At 39.0% G+C, this 5,794-nt stretch overlaps 1 pseudogene; it reads right to left on the reverse strand.

The window, feature by feature from the left end:
• Positions 1 to 1,088: 1,088 nt before the first annotated feature.
• On the reverse strand, positions 1,089 to 4,985 carry LOC106937502 (dermatan-sulfate epimerase pseudogene; annotated as a pseudogene).
• Positions 4,986 to 5,794: the final 809 nt, after the last annotated feature.

Below are 5,794 nucleotides of genomic sequence, written 5' to 3' on the forward strand. Positions count from 1 at the left end.
GTTACTAATTAAACACTGACATTAAAGGTTTTGTTTAAACTATTAATTGAAACTAGCTTAAATAGATGTTCAAATGGGTTGCCATCTGCCACGAGTTTATTCCTTTTGTAGTAAAGTGCCTGCACTGCACATGGTAAAGAAAATGGATAACAATTTTGAAAAGGTTCTGTTGTACCCTTTCTAATTGTTGAGTGTTCTTTCTACCCTGACAGCCAGTGCGGTCTTAAAACACTTAATTTAGTAGCACTTAAAAATATGTCTTTGAATTAACGTAATTCAATCATGGAAAGGATTTCCACACAATTAAATAGCTTTCTTTCAGCATGAAGCATGTTTGTTGAGCTAACTTAATTGTCATGGGTTGTATTAACTTAATTAAGTAGTGCGAAGGTACCACTGTAAATTAAGTTGGTATCAACTAAATTTGCATTCAACTTAATCAAGTAAAGTAAATTATTTGGTCCAAAACATTGCAAAGTAGTTGGTCTGGCTCTATTAAATAACATTGGGTCCAACTAAAGTACATGAGTTGAATCAACCTCAAAAGTTAAGTTGAGCCAACACAATTGCTTTAAATTGGAGTAACAGAATTACATAGTGCTGAAACAAAGCAAAGTAATCAGGTGGAAATCCTTTCCATTATTTTTTTATTTTAATCCAACAGTTATTTTTTTCAGTGTAATTTGAGTAAAAAAAAGATGGTACTCAACCCAAAAATTCATTTACCATTTACTCTACCCACCTCTGACTATTCAGCTCACATCTGAACATTTCATTTCCTCTCCCTGGAGGAGTGGGGGAGGGGACCTGCAGCAAACAGCTGCTCAACATATTTCCTGAACTACAGCTTTATCTGCCCCAAAAGAAGCTTTACTAAAGTTCTGCCCACAGAAGCACATGAGAACACCCTGGAGACTATGACAGGAGACTATGGGGAAGACATCTTCATCAGGTCCACCACCTCCAATCCTTTTCTGAAGAAGACATATCCCATACCCCGTAACCTGTCCCCTAATGCTAACCCAAACTACAGTGATAAGTGGTTAGTTGTATATCAATAGCAGACAGCCAGTCATGAACCAGAAAAGGAGTTGGACAAGTTTACTGTTGCATATGTGCCAGCTGGAAAGAATGTTTTGCAGAATCAGAAGGCCTGTGGTGCTGAGAGACTACAACTGCTTAGGGTTAAAATACTGGGTTACTGGGTAAAAATACAATGAAGGAAGGTGGATACCATTTAACATTCACTTTCAGAGTGACCACACTTTTATACATCAGTTCACATCTCATTGTTGCAAGTAAATTAAAACAGAAAATCTACCAACTAGGCTGAGCCGCCATCCTCTCCATGTAGTCCTTGACCAGGTCGAGGGCCCCGGCCCTGTGCGGGTACAGCAGGCAGAACATGGAAAGGACACCCAAATTGTTGCCATAGACCTCATTCCAGCGGGCAGTGAACTCCATGGGACTCCAAGGGGGCAGGTATTCCTCTGGGTGCTCCAGCATGGTCTCCCCAGCCTCCCGGATCCTCCTGGCCATCTGTCGATGAGTTCCTGCCGCTGCATACTGTAGCTCCTCCACATCCCCACGGCTGAAGTACAACATGGGATGACTGTCATAGTTGCCTCCCATGAAGGGAATTCCCCCGCCAGGGTCCACTTCAGCTGCAGGAACTGGAGCAAGCAGGGGCCACAGCAGACTTATGAAGAAGACTGTGGGGGCCCCACGGGTGTGGGTTCTCATCGTCTCATCAGAGAGGGGTCTGCTGCATTGCCGAAGGAGTTCAGCTGAGAGGGAGAAAAGAGGATTAGAGAAGGCCAGCCAGAGTTTTCGTACAAAAGCCCTGCATTCCTTGAATAATGAGATCCAGCTGTAGGCCTGATGATGCAGGCTTTCCATACTCATATCTGCCATTACTGAGTTGCATCATAAATGCCTGTAGATACATTATTCTGGTTAAGACAAAGACAAACAAGCCTTAAACCAAACCCTACAGCTTCACAATGGCCCAATAGTCCTGCTCGGAACTGGCCAATAAATTCCATGACTTATTTCAAGTTTTGGCTCAGTGGAAAAGTTCAGATGGGATCCAAATGAATTTAAGACAGGAGTCAGGAATCCCAGTACACATAAAATTTTAACCCAGGATGACATGTAAAGCTGGTATTCCTCCTCAAGCTAATTTGACGTTTGACCCCTGAAGAGGTTACATTCCTTTGTAGTGAACATGAGGCTGAAGAGTGCGGACTAATTTATCACACTGAAGCATGACTGCGAAGGCAATCACCTTGAGTTAAAATGACTGGATAGATCTCAAATTAGGTCACTAAAAAACAGCTACTTTTATCCTTGTAGATGGTGAGAGATTTAGTTATAGGCTTATTAAAAATGGTTAATTTTCTGTCAATTCTATATCTTTTAAATGGTTCAAGATTTGCCCTTAAAAACCAACATATTTGAATGTTAGACTTGTATTCAAAAGACAGTTCACTTGCAGCCACTACCTGTAAAAGAATAAAAAAGCTTTATTCACATTGCTGTGGACTGAAATCTTTGTAAATTGCTAAAGTTTGAGCTAAAAAACAATTAGATCTTAAATGTGCTTCAATACTGATAATGCAGTCTCAAATATGTATCTTGAGCTTTGTTACTCTGTTAAAAATGAATGTGTAAAGTTCACAGAATGTGTGGGAGGGAATGAAAGACTATAATATTGCAGAAGGTTCTAACTTAGTCCCCTATTTTACACCTAAACATTGTCATTTCATTCATTCTTACTTTTATTTCATACCTGTTTCAGATCTATGTACTCAAATCAGAGCCTACAAGATTTTCTTCTAGTAGACCATGAGCATAACTTTAAAAATTAATTCAATTCTTTTCAGTCAAAGCAGCAACAGAAAGGCATCAACTGATCCATGGCAAAAAGTGTGAGAGTACAAAAAGTCACAAGAGCCTATTGAAACCACACTTAATGTAGAGCTATGACACTGTGCTGATTCTGACAGTGAATAAAGGAAAAAAAAACAAACAAACAAACAAAAAAAAACTAGCACCCCTTCCCTGCCTTTTGGTAATAATATTAAAAACAGAACACAAAAAGGTGAAATTCACTGATTTTTCCGCTCAGTACATCAAAAATAACCAGAACCACTATCCAAGTATGGAGAAGCAGCATTCAGCCTCTATGCACCACAAATGTGGAACAAACTTTCAGGAAAATGCAAAACAGCCCAAACACAGAGTTGCCTTAAATCAAGGCTCAAAACATTCCTATTTAGATTTGCCTTTGATTAATAGTATGTTGAACATTGATCAACATATTTGATGTCTATTTGCTTGATGACTTTGATGATGGCATTTGACAAAATCTAATATTGTTTGTTTCATAATAAATGACTATGTTGTCTTCATGATTATCTTTAGAAATTATCTGTTTGTTGAAATTGATAAAAAAAAAGAACTTTCCACTTTGACTGTAGCGCATAACCCACATAAGGAGGCTTTAGTCCTTGACGTGGCTGTGGTAGGCTCGACTCCCAGCCTGATGATCTTTGCCGCATATCTTCCCCATTTTTTATTACTCACCTTCCTGTCTAACTACTCTAAAATAAAGCTCACATGAGCCAAAAGCCAAAAAAAAACTTTAAAAATATTTTTGTTTACTTCTTTATTTAAGTTGAGTTTGTCAAACTAAACAATTTGAGTAAGACTGACTGTCAGTCAGTCTTAATAATTTAATTACTTGTTACCAATTCAAGTAATTCAACTAAGTAGGTTCAAATATTTTCTTTTGTCAGAACATCCAATTACCTTCTTTTACTCAAAAACAGACTTTGGTGCTTCCAAATATACTTTTTTTAAAATATTTATTTTAGATTTTTGTGGCATAGGTGACCGTTGTCCGTCTTCCTGTCAAGCTACTGTTGAGTGAACAGATGCCAGAGACTGTGTTCTTTGTCCATGCTGCGCATGCGCTACAAAGCACGTACGGTTTCATTTGCTTTTTAAATTAATTTCTTCAGTTTGGTACAGAAAATCTTTCGCTTCTTGAAATATTTTAAACTTAGTTTATTTTTGAAAAACGTTTTTAAAAAATTCTGTGTAATTCTTCACTATTTTGCATTTTTTTAATCAAAAAAATTAGCCCACGTGACAATAACTGTAATAAAGACATGTTCTATTATTATTATTATTATTATTATTATTATTATTATTATTATTATTATTATTATTATCTGAAACTCTGTTAGATGTACATTTTTAAATATGCTTTACTAAGCAAGTAAACTATATATAAAGTTGAGTCATAATGAAACTAGAGTTAATCGGGTTTCCGCGTTGTTCACTAGAAGTGGGATTCCTGTGAGCTTTTGTCACAGTGAAGGTTTATTAACTAAATCAATAAAACCACGATGAATACTCGACTGTCCATCATCGTAATTTTGCCCCGGTCCACCGGTTCCACCGTGGACCCGAACGGCACTAAACAGAACTACTTGTTCCATGAGAAGCCGTCCCTTCCGCCGCTGTCTCGCCACCTTTTCTTTCTCCAACTTTCACCTTCTTACTCCCTCCTTTCTGAGACTCTCTGAGACTCTCTTTTTAACATCTCACACCTCCACACATCACTCTCCGTGACTTTTCAGTTTCAAACTAACCACTCACGCAAAACAACCCAATATTAGGCAGAGATTCGTGGTATTGGTAAGCCGCATCCACAGGACACAGGCAGCCCTGCGCCCGTCGACCATGAAGAACCTTCGACAATAAAGGAGGAGAACTTGATCAATTTACCTGTCAGAAGAAAGCCCAAAGCCCGACCTCAAAGCCATGTTCCCCCATCGCTCCAGATGCGACTCCAGCTGGATCACCGATAGGTTGGATCGGGACTGATTTAGTGTTCGGAAACGAACCGAAGTTATGGAGTAAAGGAAAGTCTGAGAGGCAGGGGAGGGAGCTTTGTGCTGGGGAACGAGGAGGGGCAGCACGGGAGAGAGGCTTCATGAAGACCTGATGGAGGAGAGTGGGAGCCCTCCTCCCATGGCCCACAACTAAAGCTGCTCACTTACCCTGTGCCGTTCCACGGAAAAGCTGCTCAAATGGATTTAATCAAAAACATCAAAAATCTTCTTCAATAACAATAATTAACTTGATGACTTCATAAAAGTTCCCTTGAATCTGTGTTTATTATATAGTTATAAATATGCATCTGTGTTACTTGCTCTGAGCAATATTATTGTTGGTTTGTTTCTTGCTTTTCCACTACAACTTAAAGCTGTATCATTTAAGAAATATGTTTGTGTCAGAATGTCTTGGCAGTAAGACAGATCATTTGTGAGAAAAATTGAGTTTCTCACCCTGATCCCTATAGTCCTACTGCAAAAATACACCCTTCTGGTCAGAAATAAACAACTAGGAGGAGGGTCTTATTGCTGCTACTCACGCTAGTATGAGAGTTCCTCAATGGAAGTACATATGTCTGTAGAACAACATTATTGGTGTTAACCCTAACCCTTGGCCTGTCACAACATTTGTTAGTGGTTAACCACTGACAAATGTGTCGGAACCACATGGACTGAGCTGGTTTCGTCAGATCGACCTAAGATTTTTCTTGATAAAATAACTCCTCGTATTTTAACATGTTCTTCTGGGGCAAAAAATCATCGTTATTCTGCTAATATGACTGCATTCTCATAATTAAAAATGCTCGTAGCTTGGTCACAATACAGCCCACAGAAGTGACGACTGAAATAAAGCCACTTGGGCTGTGTTCGCACTGCAGCCTGAAGTG

This window comes from Poecilia latipinna, unplaced genomic scaffold, assembly GCF_001443285.1.
Source record: "Poecilia latipinna isolate Pla-1442-1.1 unplaced genomic scaffold, P_latipinna-1.0 Scaffold2362, whole genome shotgun sequence".
NCBI classification, from domain to species: Eukaryota; Metazoa; Chordata; class Actinopteri; order Cyprinodontiformes; family Poeciliidae; genus Poecilia; species Poecilia latipinna.